The 24,488-nt window shown below is 41.3% G+C and overlaps 1 protein-coding gene and 1 long non-coding RNA gene across 2 annotated transcripts in view; both read left to right on the plus strand.

The window, feature by feature from the left end:
• Positions 1-24,488, plus strand: part of LOC127987694 (uncharacterized) — a 2,462,016-nt gene that overhangs the window by 1,675,721 nt on the left and 761,807 nt on the right. The gene's annotated exons all lie outside the window — the stretch shown is intronic.
• Positions 13,750-18,217, plus strand: LOC127987809 (uncharacterized). Its single transcript, XR_008161423.1, has 3 exons — positions 13,750-15,224; positions 15,437-16,329; positions 17,119-18,217. It is a non-coding gene; the product is annotated as an uncharacterized LOC127987809 (long non-coding RNA).

Below are 24,488 nucleotides of genomic sequence, written 5' to 3' on the forward strand. Positions count from 1 at the left end.
AATAACTATCACTTTCCCTCATAAAAACATCTCTTCTCTCGTCTGATGATGTGAAGGCGGGAAAACCTGTCAGTCACATGAGATCACAGCAATAGCAAACAATTATCAGCTTTTCATGTAAAATTAATTCCTGACGTGCAGTAAAAAAAAAAAAAAAAGAACAAAATATGATCATAAAATGTACTTGTTGACTGTAAACTTCAATCTTAAAATGTCTTGAAGTAAATTTAGATTTATGAACAGAATTTTCTTGATTTGTTACATTTAAACTCTTTTTTTTTTAATGTTTTAATGTTATTGTAAAGTGGTTCTATAGTTGACCCTGTATCTTATTTATTTATTTATTTTTGGTCTGACTAAAGATTCTTCAGACTTGAAATGTAACTAATATCCTCAAATCCTATTTTGTTTTAGATTAAGTCTATGGCTGAATGGTTATTTATTTACTTATATTATTTTTAGGTTTTATTTATTGCACTGTATGGTGTTAACACATGATGAATTACTCACACATGAACATAACGTGTCTGATTCATTGTGTTTTTTCTTTCTGTCTTCAGTCTGTGTGGATGCAGTATTACAGAGAAACAGTGTCTCATCCTGACTTCAGCTCTGAAATCAAACCCATCACCCCTGAGAGAACTGAACCTGAACTGGAATCAAATAAAAAACACAGGAGTGAATCACTTATGTGACGTACTGAAGGATTCACGCTGTAAACTGGAGAGATTGAGGTCAGTAACATTCACAGACAAGAATCAAAATGATGAAAATCATGTTGTTTAACTCTTATGTGCTGTTCAAGGTCCCAAATGATGTTTGCTGAAATAAAAACAAATGTTCCCTTTATCTAAATGACATGAGACTTTGTACGGTTGTCAACATTTGGTAGCTCTACAAACAGAAAATTAAATTGGATTGATATCTGGTTGTGTGTTATTATGAAAAAAGTCACTCTCTGGAGACCCACATTGAAATGAATGAGGAAATGATCAAATCAATACTTTCTCTTCTTAATTTATCAAATAAAATCAATAAATCCACCACGATTAAGACTACAAATTACACAAAAGTGAAGTGCACAATGCAGAATGATTAAACTCGCATACAAATGATGTTACATAATTAGTCAAAATGTCCGTCACAACACAGATAACACACACAGTCTGAAGAGGAGACACCAGCACATCCACGATGGAGGAAAAACACACACACCATGTTATCCCCATTAATCACAATTAGGAACGAGGGTCTTAATAAAGTGAATTTTACATAAAAAGCTCTTTTTATATAAAAAACTATTTAAAAATATATTTTTAATTAATACATTTTATACATTTACAAAATATCATAAATCCTTCAAAAAACTACATAAATGTAGAGTAAAAACATTAATAAATGACACATTTTGTAACAAAATGTCATTTTGTTGGCTGTGTTCTCTGGAGAGCCCAAACAGCTCGAGTGTCCTCCCCAGGCCCGGATTGGCTAATCGGGAGCACCGGGCAAATTCCTGGTGGGCTGGTATGTTTTTTTGGCTGCGAGGCACTGGGTTGAAATATATATATATATATATATATATATATATATATATATATATATATATATATATATATATATATATATATAAATAGATATTATTTTTATTATTATTATTTTACCGCAGCCCCACTCTTTTTATTTATTATTTTACCACCGTCCCTGTTTGGGCATGGGTAAGAGGTGACAAGTCTTAGAAAATCGATCTACCACCACCAGAATTACTGGGTTTCCCTGAGATGGGGGCAAGCCTGTGACGAAATCCAGGGAGATGTGAGACCATGGACGTCTCGGGATAGGCAGTGGGTGCAGTAAACCATGAGGGTGAGTTCTTGACACCTTGCACTGGGCACACACTGGACAGGCAGAGACAAAGGCCCTAACATCTCTCTGTAACTTGGGCCACCAAAATTTCCTCTGAACAAGCTTGCAGGTTCTATTGGTTCCCGGGTGTCCGGAGGGGAGGGATGCATGTGCCCACTGCAGGACCTCAGAGCGCATACAGTTTGGGACAAAGAGACGCCCTACAGGGCCATTACCTGGACCAGGCTGTTGCTGTTGGGCTCTCCTGACGGCGGTCTCAATATCCCACTGGATGGGGGCTATCACCCTGGCTGCGGGGAGGATGGTTTCTGGGCACAACTCCCTCTCAGGTGGTTCAAACTGCCTCGAGAGTGCATCTGGCTTGAGATTCTTGGAACCTGGGCGATAAGAGAGAATGAAGTTGAAGCGGTTAAAAAAAGGGCCCAACGGGCTTGTCTTGAGTTTAACCTCTTGGCATCTCGAATGTAGGTGAGATTTTGATGGTCCGTCCAGATGAGGAATGGGTGTTTGGCACCCTCAAGCCAGTGCCTCCACTCCTCCAATGCCATCTTAATGGCCAACAGCTCCCTGTTTCCAATGTCATAATTTCTCTGTGTTGGGGTAAGACGGCGGGGTGCAGTTTAGAATCACTCTTACACTTCTGTGGCAAGACCACTCCTACCCCCACATCTGAGGCATACACCTCCAGGACAAAGGGCAGAGTTAGAATGGGGGCAGATGTGAAGCGTTGTTTCAGTGTATTGAAGGCATGGTCAGCATCGCTGGTCCACATGAATGGCCTGTTAGACTTCTTTGTGAGTGAGGAGAGAGGTTCTGCAATAGAGCTAAAATTTGTCATGAATCTCCTGTAGAAATTAGAGAACCCCAGAAAGCGCTCTACCTGCTTGACTGAAGTGGGTCGGGGCCAGTCCAAGACTGCTCGGATCTTGCCTTGATCCATCTGGAGGCTGCCCTTGGACACATGGAAGCCGAGAAATGAGACAGCTGGGACATGGAACTCGCTCTTCTCCAGCTTAACAAAGAGCTTGTGCTTCAACAGCTGGGTCAGGACCTGTCTGACATGCTGAATGTGTTCTTGGAGGTTGCGGGAGAATATCAAAATATCATCCAAGTAAACAAACACAAATATATTCAGCATCTCTCTAAAGACATCATTAATAAAGGCCTGAAAGACAGCAGGAGCATTAACCAGCCCGAATGGCATTACCTGGTACTCGTAGTGGCCTGTCGGGGTATTAAATGCAGTTTTCCATTCGTCCCCCTCCCGGATCCTGACAAGATGGTACGCATTTCGGAGGTCCAGTTTGGTAAAGATGGTGGCCCCCTGCAGGATCTCAAAGGCTGTGGTCATAAGTGGGAGGGGGTAACGATTCTTGATTGTGATGTTATTTAAGCCTCGATAATCAATACAAGGTCTGAGACTACCATCCTTCTTTTCAACAAAGAAGAAACCGGCTCCTGCCGGTGATGTGGAAGGACGGATGAATCCATTATCTAGAGCTTCCTTCAGATACTTGTCCATAGCTAATCTCTCAGGGCCAGAGAGGGAAAAGAGCCTTCCACGGGGTGGGCAAGTTCCTGGCATCAGCTCAATAACACAGTCGTATGATCTGTGAGGGGGCAGTGTGGCAGCTTGGACCTTACTAAAGACTTTGAGGAGGTCATGTATTCCGGGGGAACTCGGAATGGCTCGGGAGGGTAAAGAGGGGGCTTGATAGTGACTGGTTCGATCCTGGGAATAGCCATGACTTCCATGGACGGGGCTTTGAGCCTAAAGATGGAATTGCTCTTGGGATTGCCGGACATTGATTCTTGGACAGACTTCAGCTCAGGTGGACAGCAGAAAGCAGTATTTGACAGTTGGCAGTGTGTTCCCCACTCTGTGACAACTCCTCTGGACCAGTCAATATTGGGGTTATGAGCAGTCAACCATGGGAAGCCGAGGATTATAGGGAGTTTAGGAGTATGAATTAATAAAAACGTAATCAATTCCTGGTGGTTCCCTACTTTTAACTGAAGAGGTGGAGTGCACTCACTGACCCGACTCGATCCCAGCGGGCTGCCATCAACTGCAGTAATGTTAAGGGGTTCTTGGAGTCACAGGATGAATTGCAAGACTTTGGGCTATCTTGAAGTCTATAAAATTCCCGGCGGCCCCAGAGTCTACAAAGGCACATACTTGATGGTGTTGCTGGCCCATGGTGATTGTGGCCTGGATCCTCAAACCTAAGGTTGCTGAGCAGGGGATGGTTCCTATTCTCGCCCAGGCCCCCCTACTCCAGGACGAGACTTGGCTTTTCCCGAAAGCTCAGGACAGTTGGCACGAAAGTGTCCTGGCTTGCCACAGTAGAGGCAGCATCTATCTCTCATCCTCCTATTATGTTCAGACTGGGATATCCGAGTTCCCCCCAACTGCATGGGTTCATCCATGTCCACAAGAGGAGGAGATAATTTAACAGGACTGGTGGCCTCAAATAAGCTGGTCTCCCGCTGCCGCTCTATCTGGTGTTCTCTGAGGCGATGGTCAACCTGGATAGCTACATCAATGAGGGACTCAAGGTCAGGGGCAGGGTCTCGGAATGCCAACTCGTCTTTGAGCTCTGATGACAAAGCATGGTGGAAGGTCGCTCTTAGGGCTCTTTGGTCCCATCTACTCTCAGCCGCCAGAGTGTGAAACTCTATGGCGAACTCAGCTGTGCTACAGGTACCTTGAGAGAGATTCAGCAGGCGACGATCGACATCACCTCCACTGGCTGGATGTTGGAAAACTCTCTTCCTCTCCATGATGAACTGTTGACTGTTTGTGGTTAGTGGAGACTTCTGGTCCCACAAAGCTGAGGCCCACTCGAGCGCCTTACCGGTGAGGAGAGTAATGATGTAGGCCACCTTACTGCTTTCAGTGGGAAAACTACTTGGTTGTAGTTGAAAGGCCAGAGTACACTGGGTAATAAATCCTCTGCATCTCTCAGGGCTTCCATCAAACCTTTCTGGGGCTGGTAATCTGGGCTCAGAAGGAAGTGTCACCATGGACCTAGGTTGAGGATCAGGGGACTGTTGGAGTTCTTGAGGTGAAGAGGCCTGGGACTGAAGGCTCAAAATTTGGACAATTTGAGACAGAGTTTGATCATGTCGTTGAATGGTAGTGGCTTGGAGGGTGGTGAAGACTCTTCCGCTGGGTTTGCTTCCATGGTTCAGTCTTGCTGTAACAAGGCTGCCTCAAGCAGGGATTGAACCCGGGTCTCTGGTGCTCTAAGAGGGTGAATTTACTCACTGAGCTACTCCCAGACTGTTAAACCCAAGAGCGGAAGAGCAAAAGAGCAAAAAAGGCCAAGGGGCTTGAATCTTCAAAAAGTAACAATAATCTTTACTAGAGAAAACAAAGTACAAAATAAACGTAGCAAACTTAGCTACCATTAAACAAAAAAAAGACACAAGGGTCCAAAAATACAAGCACAATCAAACCTAACTTAGCAACTGGATACACAGGAAGCATAGGCTCAAGACTGAACACAATAGCAGGGAACAAACAGACTTATAAAGGGTCAAACACAGGTGTGAGGAATCAACACTGATGAGCAGAGCACTGAACATGGTACGGGGCGATGACGCCCTCTGGAGGAGCGGAGAGACCATAGGGCTAGAGTTCATAGGGCAAGAGCCATCTGCAGTTCTGGAGGGAACATGACACGGTACTCATTGAGAGTGACCCCTGCAGGCCAGGATGAAAACTGCAATGCAGATACGAGCCCATTACAGTCCCACTATTTTTTATTTAATATTTTCTCGCAGAGTGCAGCCTGCAAGATAATGATGACATTGACTCCCTGGCCCCGCCCCCAACACGTCACCTTGCAAGTTGCTCAAAATAAAAAAAGTGAGAAAAATGGATAACAGAAAGCGCAAATGTGGCGCTGAAAAGTCCAGAATAAATAAGAAGAAAGCTTTGGAAACTGACGCGGCCAAATGTTCTAAACTGAGCACATTCTTCCTAAAAAAAACAAACTGAGACGACAAGTCTGGTAAGTAAGCTAACGTTAAGGTAGTTAGGAGCAGTTCAAGATTCTAGCTACATTGCAAAACAATGTTGTTTGCAAACCACCGCTCATGTATCAAACTTTTTCTTGTAGCTGTTCAGCAGCAGCCGCCTCTAGTCCAGTTTGCTGCTAACAGTGAAGAGCAAGGCCCAGTAACGTTACCAAGCTCCTGTCATGAGCCCAACACACCAGAATGGGCAGCTAGGATTGTCATTCAGAAGAACTAATAGTAATGAAGAGCCCTGCTCAATGAAAAATGCCCTGAGATAAGTGAAAGTGACGTGACATTCAGCCAAGTATGGTGACCCATACTCAGAATTTGTGCTCTGCATTCAACCCATCCGAAGTGCACACACACAGAGCAGTGAACACACACACACTGTTGAACACACACCCACACTGTTGAACACACACCCGGAGCAGTGGGCAGCCATTTATGCTGCAGCGCCCGGGGAGCAGTTGGGGGTTCGGTGCCTTGCTCAAGGGCACCTAGGTCGTGGTATTGAAGGTGGAGAGAGAACTGCACATGCACTCCCCCAACCCACAATTCCTGCCGGCCCGGGAATCGAACTCACAACTTTTCGATTGGGAGTCCGACTCTCTAACCATTAGGCCACGACTTCCCACGACTTCCCACAATAATTAATGATAGCTGATAATTCAGCAATACATTAATAAAACTGAGATGATACTGTCCTTAGAAAGTGCAATATATTTTATTTTAATCTTTATTTTTTATTTTGTTTTATATATTTGTTTTTATTAGATTTTTTTATTTCTTTATTTCAATGTTTGGATATTTATGAATAGCAAATCTTTAAGAAAAGAGATTCTTACACTATCCTGTTATTTACTGTTCTAATAAATCTTCACTGTGAAGCAAAACTTAGGCTATTGTTTTTGCACTGAATTGGAAATGATGATGTTTTTAAAAATACAATGATTTGTATGAACACAAGGCTGTAGGGAATTATATTCTGAGGTTTTAATTACATTATTTTAATATAGTCAGTTGTGAACTAAAGTGGGCCGGTCTAAGGCATGAAACTCCAGGGCTGAAAAGGAGTCCCAATCCGGCCCTGGTCCTCCCCAAACGAACAGCACATAAGAGTTCAACAAAACACTTTATACTCAATATCTCATGATGAATGTGTTCACATTATATTTGTGAAAGATTCTTCATCTTAATGATTTGTTTGTAAGATGATCTGTCTTCCTCTGTTTGTCTCTTTCTAGTCTTTATTACTGTGGCATTACAGATGTTTCTTCTTTAACTCAGTCTTTGACAAACACAAAAGCTCTGCAGTTTCTAAAAGAGCTTGATCTGAGTTATAATGTGATTGTAGACTCAAAGCAGAAGCTCATTGATGTGCTACGAGACTCAAACTGTAAACTGATGTGAGTAAACTTCACTTTGTGATATTAAAGAGATTCATTTACCTCTGATATGTGAACAAATATATACTTTCAGATATTAGTGAAAAGAGTTTATCAAATGATCATCAAGCTTTATTTCAAAGGGTTTGTGTCAGAATGAAATGTAAAGTTGATAAAAATGTTGAACACAAAGGAGGAAAGAGAAGAAAAGCAGACTGTCACAGCTTTCTACAGCAACAGCTGCTTTATTAATGAGATCAGTAATAGTGAATCATTAGAGTTTGAAATAGATTTGTTCAGATTGTAGGAAAACGCTGGTAAAATCAGAGCAGATTCAGCTTCAGCTCACAGTCGTCCAGCATCACATGATCAATGTCTCTGTCTCTTGTGTGTTTTTACTTTGACAAGCAACACGTCACATTACTTTACACTTACTTTCTGTAAGAGATAATGTCCCTCCAGCCGTTTGTTATCACAGAATAAACCCGACAGGGTGATCAGGACTTGTGTCCTCCTGAAGAGACTTATTCTGTGATAACATCCGGCTGCATCTGCATTATCACACTTATTATATGCTTTCTTGACACACAAGTGAAGAATTAGACACAATTTAGATTCAGCTAAACACTTCTGCTCAGTTAGCAACAACTTTGATTACAGGATTTTAATGTAACTTTTTACTGTGATTGAAATATAGGAAACTTATTAGTACTTTATTCCACTGAACTCTGATGATCTTCTCTTCTGTTCAATCTTAGAGTATAGATGGAGTTCAATCACCAGAAGCTGCTAAATGCTGTATCTCATAAAGTGAAGTGGTCTTGAGAGGAGCAGTAAACATCAGCTGAAGATCCACAGAAGAGCTTCACTACTGTGTCTATGAGGAGAAATAAATGTGTGATAAATGTGTGATGAGTGTAAATGTGATCCATACAGGTGAAGAGACTCAGACTTTACAATCAAATAATGCAGCATGTGTGTTAGAAACATGATATCGAATGATTAATTTTGCTTTAGTATTCAAGCAGAAGATCATTGTGTTTAATGTAAAGCTGGAACAGATGAGGACGAAGCTCAGATGAGTCTGTTTGGCTCTTCAGTTTAATAATATTTCTATTAAACTCATTCATAATGATTCAAATGTTTAGATGTGATTCTCAAGTGCAGCACTTAAATGTGTCAAAAGATATAAAGCAAATCTACAATGTGACAAATTTCCATGTTACTTTTCTTATATCATGTTTTCTACACATTATTATTCTATTTTACTTTATATTTAGTTGTGTGTCTGTTGTTAATGTACATATATCCAGTATATAGTCTTTGTTCTGTGGATGGAGTCTCTCCTTCATCAAATCAACTAAACATTTTCACAAGTTAACAGCATTTGTGTCTTTCACTCTCCTCTAAACACATTTAGTCTTTTTAACACTTTTATATTTTCATGTAAATATAATGTCAGATACAGTTAAAAACAAGTGAAAAGTTGACTTGTCTGTTTTAAGTATTATTAAACTGTTTTAAATACAGGCTAACTTGTAGACATGAAACATAAAGCATAAATAGCTAATGCATAATAACAGAAATGTTCCCATTATATGTACAGCAGGTAAAAGAAGTCAGCGTTTTTATTTATTTTATTTGTATTTTTTCATATATTCATATATATATATATATATATATAGTTCATATATTTCTAAAGGTGCTGTACTTTCTTAATTGCGCCGCATGAGTAGTTGTTGGTCAGAGATGTTTTGGAGCAGAAGATCTGCAGGATTCTGGAGGTTCATCATGTGGAAAGTTGATAGTTAGGTAAAGTGCTTCTGTCGTTCTCTATCATTCAGATCTGTAAAGTAAGGTGGAAAGGACACAGCTCTGATACAGAGTCATTCTAGTGTTGGACCTCCACATATTGTTCAGTGTTATAAAGCTGTTTCTGCTCTTGCTAATGCGTCTCTTGATGTCATTGTCTGTCCTCCATCATGTCTAATGATGAAGCCCAGGTCTACAAACTCCTCATTTCTACAGAGGTCTGCTCCTGTACTTTAATTGCTGAGGGGTTTGAGGTGTTCAGTGTTATCATCTCTGTTTTCTGCTTGTTGATCTTTGAGTCTAGTTGTCTGAGCAGTGATTGCCAGATTGGTTCCCGCCCAATTGGGCTCCTTTTGGTCACGTCCAACCGAAAAAAAAAATGCATTGGGCGGGTCTTTAAAATTTGGGCTGGTTTTTGATACAACAGGCGGTTTTCATTTTTCACTATAAACAGTATTCTTTATTTTTTTTTAAATGAAAACTAACTATAAAATAAATTGTATAGCTAATGTAGGATGATGTTTAAATTAGGTATGGTTCAGGTTAGCCAATAAGGTTAAGGGGAATCCTGTCCAATAAGACTTCAAGCTTGATTGGCGGGTTGTTGTAGGCTAATTCGTTATATCGTCAAAACTGCATTATCATCATCAGTGATCATCATTCATCATCATCATGATGCCAAATTGGGGTAAATATAAAAAGTCCTACAGAAAGGAATGGGAGAGCGACCAGTGTTTAAAAACATGGATTACACCTGTGGTAGGCAATGATACAAAGGCATTTTGTAAATACTGTCAATCAGAAATCAGAGCACAGTTAAATGATTTGAAAGAGCATGCTTTTTGGCACAAGTGTTTCCAGGAATTGGCACAAGGTGCCATAAGACTTCTTGTTCTGCCTGTTTCCAATGCCCATGTTGAGCGGGCATTTTCCCTCGTCTCGCTTTTAAAAAATGACACTAGGAATCGCATGGGACTACCTTTATTCTCCAGCATCATGGATGTGCGCACTGGCCTGGTCAGAAATGGGTTTACCTCAGCAACATTCAAACCTCCCAGGCAGTTGCTGGAGAGATTTGACTCAACGATCTATAAATCAAACTGGTTGTGACTGTACAAAGTTGGTCCTATCTTTAAATAGTTCTAGAATTGTTCTATAATAAAGACGTTTTCATCAGTTCTGCGGGGATTATCTACACTAACTTCATATTAAAAGGTAAGTGTGTTTATGCTATTAGCCTACAGTTTTATTTTGATGTACAATTCTGATGTTTGATCATTTCTGAAACGTAATCGCTGATGACGATTCAGTGTATCATTCAGTCATTATTTTTAAAATTAAAAGAAGGAAAAAACGAGAATTCATGTTGATTCGCCCAGTGGTCTATAAGTTAAATAACAATAATAATTGTAATAATGATAATATAAAAAAAAAAATTAATTGGTAATTAAGCACAAATTTGTAAGTAGCCTACTAATACAAAAAGAAAAGTATAATGAAATGATTTGAGAATTGGCCTATTAGTAGCACAAGAACAATAAAAAATGATGTCCCCTTCTGAGGTTTCCAATATAGACCTTGTGTTTTATTAAAATTATCATTTATATATATATATATATATATATATATATATATATATATATATATATATATATATATATATATATATATATATATATATATAAAAATAATAAAAAGATGCACTGGATATACTTGGGGCGAGCCTCGTGCTCTCCAATGTGCGATTTGTTAGTCTGGTTGTTTAATAAGAAAAAAAATTGGTATGTTTTATTCTATAACAGTTTTAATAACAGTATGTATTTTGGGCTGGTATTTTTTTTAAATGGGCGGGTTTTAAGCTGTAGTTGGGCTGGAAATCTTTAGTCCAATCTGGCAACACTGTGTCTGAGTCCAGATGTTTTCTCTGGTGAGGGTGTAAGAACAACAGCTAATCATTATCTTCTCTGGATAATGCTCTATTTAAACAGACAAACACTTCATGAGTCAACTGTCAGCTTTCCTCACAGCGGAGAGCTCAGACTCAGATGTTGATAAAATAATCTTATAATATTCATACACCAGACAGTTGAGTATCTAGAGTACAGTATGCACAGTGTGTAGTGTGTCATTCAGGATTTCATTTGTATAGAAATTAAATCCAAGCAATGGCCATTTAGTTTTATTAATGAATCTAAATGAAACCGTCAAATGGTCAGCAAATGAACTTAATGAACTTTGATGCTTGAGCAGCAAATCAGCATATTAGTATGATTTATTTTTTTCAGATAGCGAGCAGGACAAACACTATGACTGGGACTGTCATATACACACTGTAAAACCCGACAAGTTCACTTAACTCAAAAAAAATTGATGAATCAGATTACATCAAAAAGTTTAAGTCAAATTAAATTAATATTTTTTAGTTCAATAAAATATATTTTTTAAGTGTCTGTTACCATCACTGTAAACCCTAATAAGTTCACAGAACTCTTAAGTTTAAAAATCTTATAAATATTGATATTTCTCAACTTATAATTAGAGAGTACTTCACTCAAAATTTTCTCTATTTTTCAACTCATATAATGTGGGAAATACCCTCAAATATAGTCTATTGTTGTCCATCCTAAACCTAACCACAAGCTCTACTCTTCACCACAACGGTAACACTACAAAAAAAAACATATTAGAAACCTTTGCAAGTTCTGACATAACACAACATTTAAGTACTAACTTAAGTCCTTCTTTGTTAATCTTGTGTAAAACACAAACAAAATGCCACTTAATTTCTACATTTTATTTTCTTTGTTTTCTGATGCAAAGAATGCTGGGAACTTGTAAACGCAATAATTTTAAGTTCACCTTACTACAACAGTTTTGAGTTTACAGAACTTATTTAAATATTTACATTTACAGACTGTGGGAGCGAGGTCGCTGTGTGATTGGCTGACAGAGTGATCCTTCCTCATTATTTTACCTCACGATGACGGTAAGATAATATTTCTTTGTTTTATGATTGTTTAGTACACCTAATTTACTGCTACTGAATAAGTGTTTATCCTAGAATCGTACAGTCACTTTTATTATAATCTTGGTCTGTCAATAGTTTAACAAATAATTTTAAATCTATAGCCATAACTGCTCATAAACAGTGTTAATTTAATTAAGGTCATTATTACTGATGTAAATGTTAATCAGGTGAAGGCTTTTTTTGTATCAAAGATGACAAAGCAGGGTTGCTAATTCTCACAAATTATGCGTGAGACACACATGCATTGATTATTACACCGAAGACAAACATGCAGATCAACCGTTTTTGTTTTGAATTGTATCCTATTTTCCGTTATTATGTATAGCCTAATAAAAATAATGTAGTATTTAAGGTTAAATGGAGAAAAGGGTTTTAAATTAAATGCAAAGAGGCAAATTAAAGTCATTTTGTGGCACTTGTTTACCCACTCTAATAAATATACATCTATGTACCGTATTTTTCGGACTATGAGTCCAAAAATACGTCATGATGAGGAAAAAAAACATATACGGTAAATCGCACTGGACTATAAATCGCATTTATTTAGACCCAAGAACCAAGAGAAAACATTACTGTCTACAGCTGCGAGAGGGCGCTCTATTTCTTCAGTGTAGACTACAGGAGAACTGAGCAGCGTAGAGCATGGTAATGTTTTCTCTTAGTTCATTTCTTTTGGTTCATGTCAAATTAATTTTGATAAATAAGTCGCACCTGACTATAAGTGGCAGGACCAGCCAAACTATGGAGAAACTTATAGTCCGGAAAATACGGTAGTCTAGTTGCTCCAAAGAGTATTGCAGGTCATAACTGTTTACTTATTTTTAGGTTTTGCATTTTAATATTTAGTTTCAAATTATACATTTTAAAAATATACTAGTATAAGCACACAAGTGAATATTAATGCAATAAAAATACTGAATTTAACCCAAGAAAAGTACAGTGGACCTATTCATGTGAATTGATAGTGAATCAAGAGATCGAAATTGATTAATGGTCATCAGCATCGTAATCGTATCAAATTCTTTCTATTTTTCCCTCTTGTAGAAACACTATTGTGACAAAACATACATTTAATGTAGTCTCTCATTCACCACTATAGAAGTTTACCCAACTATGAAAACTTACGCTTGAAAATATGAAATATGTGTAACTACATTCAAGATAAATTAGTTAAATGAAATAAAATGCTTTCATGTGCACTGTTCAAAGTTTATCACCATTAATAATAACCTTAATAAGTAGCATGATTATCATATAGTGCTTTCTTAAATATATTCGCAGTAATGACAACGAATATAATATTACAACTTACATCTTACATTGTTTTCAGATATGGACAAGGGAAAGAAGAGAAGAGCCATCACTGACTTTTTTGGAGGGTAAGCCTGTTTATTATTATTATTATTATTATTATTATTATTATTTTAATTTCAAGATTCTTCTGGATTTTTATTTTAATTTCTGCTCTTTAAAAGTGACTTGGTGTGTCCCAGGCTTAAGACACTTAATCAGAAAAAAATATGTAAGGAAAACACTTTGAAACATCAGATTGGTATGTAATATTTATTTCTTGTAGCACACAGCCTAAGAGGAGCCTCATGGGTAAAACGCTTAACCAGGACACTGTAACAGCACAGCACTTACATTTATCACCCAGGCTACAAGAAAAACTAACAGACCTGCCCCAATCCAGGACAAACCCCAATACAGACAGACCAGCCCCAATCAGAGCAGACCAGACAGACCAGCTCCAATCCAGGACAACATTAGTCAGCACATCCACAACAAACTGTTCACATCCAGCCCAGTCCATGAGCACAGCTTTGTCCCTGCTTACTAGTACAGACAGGGTAATACACTTCAGCAAGCAACAGCTTGAGGCATGGACACAGCAGTACTCCCCTTGGCTATACTTACATGGAAATTATGTAGGATGCACATTCTGCAAATATGCCAAGTGCCTTTTTGGAGTCCAAAAGGGAGTACAGGTGGCAGAGGAGTGGGCTTCTGGAGAGGTCACAGCAAAAGATGTCAGGGCCATGAAAAAGAAAATCTACAAACACAGAGACAGCTTAACTCACAAGGCATCAACAGATATTCAACAGCAGAAAGAGAAAGAGGTGTTGCCCACCTTGACAGAAACTTTGAATGCTAAAGTTCTGTTGGAGACAGTGCACTCATTTAGAAAAGCATATTTTGTTGCAAAGGAGAAGTTAGCCTTCTCAAAAATGTATGGATTGGTTGAGTTACAAGAAATGAATGGAGTAAAAAACGGCTCTTGTCACAAATCTGATCACTCTTGCATTAATATAATAACACACATTGCCAATAAAATGTGGAAAAAAATTGTCTCAACAATTAAAAGTGCTGGTTCTTGGATCTGTCTTACAGTAGATGAAAGCAATGCATTTGGGAGAAGCTACCTCATCCTATACCTCAGAGGAGATGTGACAGGAGAAGGTGAGACAGAAAACATTTTTTTTTGGATTTGATTGAGCTGGAGGAAGGAACAACTGCTGATGCCATATACAAAGCTCTCAAAAAGAGTCTCCTGGAAGCTGACCTGGATGATGCATTCCTCAAGTCTCATCTGATCTGCATAACAACAGATGGGGCATCTGTGATGACTGGAAGACAGAGTGGTCTTATCACAAGGCTGAAAAAAGACTATCCTTTGCTGGAGAGTATCCACTGTCTTGCTCACAGGCTTGAGTTATCAGTACGTGATGCACTAAAGTCAGTCACAGGTTGCAATCACTTTGAGATATTTATTTTAAAGCTTTATACACTGTACCATCAATCCCCAAAGAATGCCAGACAACTTTCAGAGGCAGCTTCTCAAGTTAACATCTGCCTACTTAAGATTGGTCACATTTTTACCATCCGCTGGGTAGCAAGTAGTTTTGTGACTTTACAAGCTGTTTGGAGAGACTTCCCTGCTCTGGTTGCACAAATGAAAAAAGGAGCTGAAGATGGATCTCGCTCTGATATAGAAAGAAAAAAATTCAGTGGCCTTCTGAATCGCCTCACATGCACTGGCTTTGTTAATGACCTGGCAAACATTAAAGATGTGCTACGTGAACTTCACAGTCTTGTCCCTAAAACTTCAGGTAGGTACAGTGTTTTTCTTCAGATTAAGTGTGAACAAGACCGTTAAATTGAGGAATATGTCATATCTATCTATCTATCTATCTATCTATCTATCTATCTATCTATCTATCTATCTATCTATCTATCTATCTATCTATCAAAATACTTCAAACTTTTTCAAGCCAACTTCAAAGTTTATCTAGTTTACATTTGTCTTTTTTTAATTTTTCAGAAAAGAAGCACTTCTTTTATGGAGGCCACACGAGAAATAAAGATGACAATTGAGGTGTTGAAGGCTTTCAAGATCACCCCAGGGAAGTCAATGGAGAAAGCAGTGGAAGCTGTTAAAGTAGGAGAATTCAAACAAGTGCCCTTACATTCAAACAAGGAAAATGTAAATAGATTCCTATTCCTCCAAGCCATCATCAACAGTCTCTCTTCACGAATGCCTGACACAAATCTTACAAAGATTATAACACCACTGGATCCCCTAAACTGGCCAAAATCCAGGGAGTCTCTTGTTCTCTTCGGGGAGAAAGAGATCCACGACCTGGCAAAGATGCTTGAAGTACCAAGTAGGGAGGCAGTTGAGGACTTCAGAAATTGGAAGCTCAACAATGATCAGAATGGGAAGGTCCTCAAAAAGGGTTTCTCGACAAACGATTGATCTGAGAGTTTAAGAACGTTTTCTGAGAGTCATTTTTACGATCTTTCGTTATTGATTCACGTGTGTTTCCCAGAAATGCACTTAACACAATCTCAGTATCTGTGCTTTAAGAGCTGCTTAGAGTCGCTGTCCGTTTGTCAAGTGCTGAAATCTCATCTTATAGAGTGACTCGTGATTGTAGCACACGCTCGTTTACTGAAATGTTCATCTAATGCTGTGTTCAGACTCTGTCAGCAGATTGTCATTTGACTGACAGCTTCTGATCAATGTGGAAGCAGCCAAATATCTCCAAATGAAAGAAAACTCGGGTTTATCTTTGCAACAATACCCTTCACAAGGTGTTCAGATGAAGAAAAAAAGAGGATAAAACTCCAGAAGAAGAACATAGATTCAGTTCACATTAAGAGGAGCATCCAGCAGTTCCAGCAGGACATACAGAAGATAAAAAAAAACAATTGGTAAATGTAACTTGTTTATATCTGTAGACACGCTGTGAAGATGTGTGTGGGATTAAAGGGAGGATTATATTTTAAGGTTACTGAAATATTTCAGAAAACATATTGTAAAGTCATCAAAGGCATGCGAAGACATTCACAATTACCCATAGAAGGTAACTCAAACAATACAGCTACATTTAATGCAAATATTTTATGTATTTATTTTTGATCGCTCCCTCTTATAGATATGAAGATTAGTAAAATATACATTTATACAATAGCCATGTCTCTTTTCAAATAAGAATCGTTTTAGAAATATTATTCCATTTAATACATTAAAAATATTACAATTTAATATTCACTTTCCTTCAACTGGACATATATTCAGTCATAGTTGATGACATATGTTTTCAATATCATTAGGATATAAAAATATTAATGATAGTATGTATTTTTGAGATTGTAATATATTAATTTTTGGGAAATAAATATTTCTATGCATTTTTTTACTACAAGTGAACTATTTATCATTTTCACAGTCTTTAAATTGAGATCTAAAAGAGTTTGTTGTGCGATTTCCTCTAGTGGACAACATTAGTATTACAGCCTTCATCTCTGTTAGCTCTCTGAGCAGCAGAAACTCATGAAACTTGACTTATTTACTCATATGTGTTGTCCATGTGTATGAATTTCTGAGAAGTTATGGATCCATCCCTTTATAACTTAAAACTGGTCATGTTTAATTGTTGCAGGTGAAACTGACATTTTGTAATCACTACATCATGTTTGTTTTCCTCCTTCACTCTCTAGATCTGTGATACCATACTCTCACACACCATGGACCAGTTCTCCTTCACAAACACCTTGTTAGTGTCACTGTGCTTCAAGCAGACAGGTTTGAACAGGACACAATGGTGTTTCCTGAAGATGCACTGAGCAGGACTTTGAAGGTCTATCCAGAGCTCAGTGAGAGTAAGCTGAAGACAGAGCTTAGTCTCATCTACTGCAAGGAAGAGTTCAGAAGCTCTTGTGCTGCTGTGGACCTTCTCCAGCTGTTTATGGAGAACAATCTTGAACAAGATCCTCATCAGCACACCCATGACCACAGCAGAAGTGATCTGAGAGCTGCTTCTCAAGCTTGAAAAGAATGAAGACTTCTCTGAGAAACAGCAGGACCCAGAACAGACTGAATGCATTGTTCATGCTGTAGATGGAGAAGAGACTGGGATTGAGATGATGATTTCAACCAGAAAGAGAACCAGGGAGAAATCTGACAGCCAGAAAGAAAGGAGAAAAAGTGCTACTGGCCAGTGATTGGGCAACTTCATTGTGTGTGTGTGTGTGTGCGTGTGTGTGTGTGTGTGTGTGGTACATTTAAAGTGTGGACTTTAACCTTAATATTTTCAATATTTTATCTAGCAGTAATGATACATAATCACCTGATAAATGGCTATTTACAGTCCTGCATTACTAACAGTTTAGTTCTTCAGTTTGTTTGCGCACACCCAAAAGTTTTTTTTTGATATAAACGAAAATGATGGTGTATAAAATTTATTTTTATAATAATTTATAATTATATAAAATGTTTTGGGTTTTGTTTACTCTTAGAATAGGACACACTGGACTGAATCAGACACTGTTCAAAACAGACGAACATCATCAGGTTGAGTCAGTGTTACGTGTGTTATTGAAGAGGAGGAAATATGAGGAGGAAAGAAGGGAAATGATTCGAATGATAAAGACAGACATTGTAAATGTTAATGTTCAGCTTTTAGAAGGAAATACTTGTAATGTGTTCAAACATCTCATGGTTTACCTAAAAAATACAGGATTTATGGAAAGAATATGATTAATTTCTAAATGTCCTAGTTTGTCACATACTGCTCCACACCCCAGTCTCGTATGTGCTATTAATGCACCTTTAAAATCAGCCACCAATCAAATCAAAAGAAGAAGAAGAAGAAGCTTTCCTACAAGAAAACATCTCGGTTACGTATGTAACCTTGGTTCCCTGAATAGGGAACGAGATGCTGCGGTGACGTCACCACGTATGGGAACACCTCCGGTGTGACGAATGTCTGAAGCCCTATACCATCCCGCCAATCCTATTGGCCAAATGGCGCATAGCACCACCCTACGCATGCGCACGCATGATATACCTGGGTGCAGTGCGCCATTTCGCTCAGATTTCATGACTGAAGATGAAGAAATTATCAAGGTACGGAACGGCCAGAACCGCAGCATCTCGTTCCCTATTCAGGGAACCAAGGTTACATACGTAACCGAGATGTTCCCTATCATAGGTCACTTCGATGCTGCGGTGACGTCACCACGTATGGGAACGATATACCAAAACGCCTGACGTACCTGATAACTGAGATCCGAGGAAGCATCTGCTCAAGCGGAGAGAACCCGGGAGCCAGGAGCCATCCTCACATCCAGACTGTAGGACTTGATAAAAGTGCTCGGTGAGGACCATCCTGCCGCAGCACAGATATCATCCATAGAAGATCCACTGAGAAAAGCTTGAGAAGAAGCCACAGCTCAAGTGGAATGAGCCTCAATTCCTAAGGGCGAAGCGAGTCCGCGCGCCTCATAGGCCAAAGAAATTGCCTCCACCAGCCAATGGGACATGCGCTGCTTTGTAACCGCATGGCCCTTACTTTTATGTCCAAAACAGACAAACAGCTGGTCAGATTCATGCCAAGGGGCTGTACGATCCACATAAGTCTTTAAAGCTCTCACAGGGCAAAGACTTAGATCTCTTGATCCAGCCTCAGCAGGTGAAAAAGCTTCCAGGAACACTTGCTGAAAGCGAAAGAGGTTAGATGCGACCTAGGAACATAGTTAGGCCTGGGCCGCAGCAGCACCTTCACAGAGCCCGGTGCAAATTCCATGCATGAGGGTGAAACAGAAAGAGCCTGTAAATCCCCAACTCTCTTGAGGGAGGATAAAGCCATGAGAAGAAATGTCTTCAGTGTCAAGAATTTATCCGATACGGGCTCCAAGGGCCCAAACGGATGCCCTGATAAACCTAGCAACACAATGGATAAACCCCATGAAGGAACTCGCACAGGGCGGAAAGGCCTCAGCCGTCGCGCACGCTGTACGAAACGAGAAACTAGTGGATGACGCCTCATAGAGGCACCGCCTATGTATTCGTGGTAAGCTGAAATGGCTGCCACGTAAACCTTAAAAGTGGCTGGTGTTACACCATCCGAAAAACAATCCTGGAGGAACTCCAGCACTGAAGCCACTGGGCAGTAAACTGGATCCACATTACGATTGCCACACCAGGCTGTAATCAGTCTCCACTTGAAAGCATATAAGCGTCTCGTAGAAGCTGCTCCAGAATTCAATATAGTCTCAGTGGTTTCAACAGAAAGACCGGGACATACTAATGCACTCCGCTCAGTGGCCACGCCCACAGTTTCCACAGATCCGGCCTCGGGTGCCAAATCAGCCCCTGTGATTGTGATAATAAATCCTGTCTGAGGGGAATCTCCACGGAGAGCCCGCTAGCAGATTGATAGATCCGCAAACCACGGCTGCGTGTGCCATCGCAGAGCCACCAGCAGCAGCTGTTCCACTCTGTCCCGCCGTATTCTGCATAATACCGCTGGGATCAAACGAATCGGAGGAAAAGCATACAGACTGGTCCTGGGCCAGCTGTGAGCTAATGCATCCACGCCCAGGGGCGATGGGGGGCATAGGGAGAACCATAGCGGGCAATGCGTAGTCATGTTTGACGCGAATAAATCCACTTTCGCTTTGCCGAATATCCACCATAAAAGATTCACCGTCTGGAGGTGTAATCTCCATTCTCCCTGTTCCAGAGCCTGTCTGGATAGCATATCCGCTCCGAAGTTCAAACGTCCGGGGACATGAACAACTCGGATCGACAGAAATTTTCTCTGAGACCAGAGAAGAACATGTCTCGCCAGCCTGCACAGGGGGCGAGAGCGTAATCCTTCCTAATGATTCAGGTATGAGACAAACGCTGTGTTGTCTGATCTGAGCAGCACAAGACGGCCGATCAGCAGATTCGCGAATTACTGGAGAGCCAGAAAACTGCCAGTAATTCCAACCGGTTTATATACCAACTGCGTTGTGCAGCTGTCCACACTCCATGGGCTGGTAGCCCTTGACAAACAGCTCCCCAACCGGTCAAAGACGCATCCGTCGTGACGGTCTCTGGGAAAGCTCAAATCCCCAGCCGAACCCCGGTAGGAGAAACTCGGTTGGCATCCATAGTTTTAACGACATCACACAACTCCGTGTCACCGAAATCGTCGGATGCGGAAGACAACGGGGTGAAATATTTCGTCTTTCCGCCCACTTTTCCACTGAAAAGGGCGCATGTGAAGTAACCCCAGACAAATTACGGGGAATGCCGCTGCCAATCGTCCAAGTGGTTAACAGACGGACGCCCTGGAGCCGCAACGGGGCCAGAGCTACATCCATGCATTGAGAAGTACGGGGTCTACGACTTCTATAGCCCCTTTACTCAGCAGAGTTGACATCTCCTGTCACAACACTGCTATTCACATCAGTCTACCACCGTGGAGAGAATTCAGCGGAAAGAGGCGGGCCTCTAAAAAGCGAATTGGTGTATCCGTGACAATTGTGCGTAACACCCATTGAGAAATGCCGGGCAAGCGTTCCACGCGACCCAAAACGATACTAGCAGTCTCAAATTTCCGCTTTCTGCAACGTTGTCATACACATAATGTCCGTGCACGGAAAAGCCTGCGGCATTCGTGCACAGGGGAAGTGTATGCATAAGAGCTATTGCGTCCCGTTGTGTATAATCCTGAACGTGTCCACGGCAGGAATTAGACCAACGAATTGAACATCAGGCTCTGCCGCTAACTAAAACGGCGGCTGTGCGAGCCGTCATAAACGGGTCGTCTGTGTAAGACCCTTGAATCACCCCTCAAAATCTGAAAGCTTGATTGCGCAGTGTCTGAGGGATTATTAGTTATTATTTACGCCTGGCGTCACAGCCCGATCCAATGCTGCTCGAAGCGCTGTTTGCTGCGAGACAGTCAATGTTAGAGCGTAGGGACTGCAGTGAGAGTGTTGGATGCGCATTAGCGGTCCAACAGCACTCTATAGTGGAGGGCACAGTCCCTGGCGAACATGAAGTAAAGCGCATGCGTAAACTCGCTGCGTTTCGTTGTGTATAATCCTGAAGCGTATCCACGGCAGGATTTAATTCAACAAGATAAAAATCGGGCCACGTCGCCATTGCGAGAACGTGGCGGCTGTATGAGCAGTCATAAACTGGCCATCTTTGCCAGCCTTTTGTGCCGCCCCTCAAACTCTGAAGGCTGGATTGTGCAGAGTGTCTGAGGGGGCGCTCAAATGATAGCTCAATCCAATGATGCTCGAGGTGGCTTTGCTGCGAGACAGTCAATGTTAGAGCGTGGGGACTGCAGTGAGAGGGTTGGATGTGCATTAGCAGTCCAACAGCACTCTCTAGTGGAGGGCACAGACCCTGGCAAACATAGAAGGAAAGCGCAAGCGTCAAACTCGCCGCGTTTCGTTGTGTATAATCCTGAAGCGTGTTCACGGCAGGATTTAATCCAACAAGATAACATTAGGCCACGCCGCTAGCGAGAACGTGGCAGCTGTGTGAGCCGTCATAACTGGCCATATTCGCCAGTCTCTCGTGGCGTCCCTCAGACTCTGAAGGCTGAATAGTGCAGAGTGTCTGAGGGGGCGCTCAAATGATAGCTCAATCCAATGATGCTCGAGGTGCCTTTGCTGCGAGACAGTCAATGTTAGAGCGTGGGGACTGCAGTGAAAGGGTTGGATGTGCATTAGCAGTCCAACAGCACTCTCTAGTGGAGGGCACAGACCCTGGCAAACATGAAGTAAAGCGCATGCGTCAAACTCGCTGCGTTTCGTTGTGTATAATCCTGAAGCGTGTTCACGGCAGGATTTAATACAACAAGAAAACATTAGGCCACGCCGCTAGCGAGAACGCGGCAGCTGTGTGAGCCGTCATAAACTGGCCATATTCGCCAGTCTCTCGTGGCGTCCCTCAGACTCTGAAGGCTGAATAGTGCAGAGTGTCTGAGGGGGCGCTCAAATAACAGCTCAGTTCAGTGACGCTCGAAGTGCTTGTGCTGCGAGACAGTCAATGTTAGAGCGTGGGGACTGCAGTGAGAGGGTTGGATGTGCATTAGCAGTCCAACAGCACTCTTCAGTGGAGGACACAGACCCCGGCAAACATAGAAGGAAATGCATGCGTCAAACTCGCTGTGTTTCGTTGTGTATAATCCTGAAGCGTGTCCACGGCAGGATTTAATCCAACAAGATAAACATAGGGCCACACCGCTAGCGAGAACGCGGCAGCTGTGTGAGCCGTCATAAACTGGCCAAATTCGCCAGTCTCTTGTGCCGTCCCTCAAACTCTGAAGACTGAATTGTGCAGTGTCTGAGGGGCGCTCAAATAACAGCTCAGTTCAGTGACGCTCGAAGTGCTTGTGCTGCGAGACAGTCAATGTTAGAGCGTGGGGGAAGAACGAGAGGCTTCTCGTAAAGAACCGTAATAAGAGAATGAAATTTTTCCGAAATAGACACGACTCGATACGTCTAGACGAGACTAGGTCGCGGCGGAGTTGGCGCGATCCGTTCAGCTAGAGAGGTAGTCAAACGGCATCGCTATATAATAGCAGTCCGCCATGTCACTTAATCGTGGCAAAAACCCGCGCCGTTCGTGATATGCGCTGATAAGGCTGCTTCCAGGACCTCGAAACCTCTTGGTGGAGGTCCGTGAGAAGGGTAGTTTATCCACCGCGTGGATAGCCACATAATAGCACACTGAGAAAGGGGAAGCGCGTTTCTCCTGTCCGCTCGGAGGGAGAGAACCGCTTATGCCGGTCAGAGCCTACTCTGAGTAGAAGCTGCGGTTAGACAACATAGTATAAAAGCAAAACTGCTCTGATTAACGCGCTCGAGTAGGGGAGAGCGAGCAAGTGGAAACTCCAGTGCATCACTGTACTCATAGTCAAGCCGCACATATCGCCCCTAACCAACACCTCGTGCGGGGCCTCGGCGACCGCAGAAGCGAACGGTGGGGGTTAGACGCGAGGCGACTGAAGAAATAGACTCCAGAGCGCGGATACTTTTCTTATTTTACCATAGCCGTAGGCTATCACAGAGAGAACATGAGAGAGGCTGCAAACGAATCTCTCATGAGTGCCTCCCTGTGATAAACCCATATACGGCTCTTACCTTTCGTTGACTCATCGCGTCCGCGAAAGAGGAGTTAACACTGCTCGAAGAAAATCGCTGGAGAACGCGAGATGATAGGGCACAGATGATTCGCTATTCCTGAAGGAATGAAATCTGAGCGAAATGGCGCGCTGCACCCAGGTATATCATGCGTGCGCATGCGTAGGGTGGTGCTATGCGCCATTTGGCCAATAGGATTGGCGGGATGGTATAGGGCTTCAGACATTCGTCACACCGGAGGTGTTCCCATACGTGGTGACGTCACCGCAGCATCGAAGTGACCTATGATAGGGAAATCCTGATCCATACTTTATTCCAGTTGGTGGCGGTAATGCAACAGTTAGGCTGCAATCCGCCAATAAACACCAAAGAAGAAGAAGTAGAGCCGATGACATCAGCACTCGCGCGCGCTTCAGTTTGGCGGTTTTCTGAGGTGAGTAGTTCGCTGTTTTCGCGCAGTTGTAAAATCCTCTTTACACCTTTTGTTTCGAGCAAACTCTTTCATAGAAAACTGTAAGATGTGGAAATACTCTGATGTTATGAATGCGGTAAATAACATTATAAATGTGTTCAGATTGATAAGGACAAATCACAATGTTTGATAAAGATGTGTTTCTATCAGCAAACAGTCAGAATAAAGTGAGCTGATCTGCTGCTGATCCTGAATGTCTTGTTTAATGAGTGTTTATAGTCTGAGAATCATCAATATTATCAGCTGATCAAAATCCTCATTATTTCATGATAATAGATCCTGTTTTCACCTCATTCATTACACTGATGACTTCAGATCTGTTCATTGACACATTCAGATCATTTTACTGCTGTCAAGATCAGAAAACAACACGGTTATCAGTTATTGTGACATTACAAGATGAAACTATCACAACAGCATTTATTCATTAGTCTGTGATAAACCATGTTTCATATAAAACACA

Source organism: Carassius gibelio, chromosome B22 (genome assembly GCF_023724105.1).
Source record: "Carassius gibelio isolate Cgi1373 ecotype wild population from Czech Republic chromosome B22, carGib1.2-hapl.c, whole genome shotgun sequence".
Classification (NCBI taxonomy): Eukaryota; Metazoa; Chordata; class Actinopteri; order Cypriniformes; family Cyprinidae; genus Carassius; species Carassius gibelio.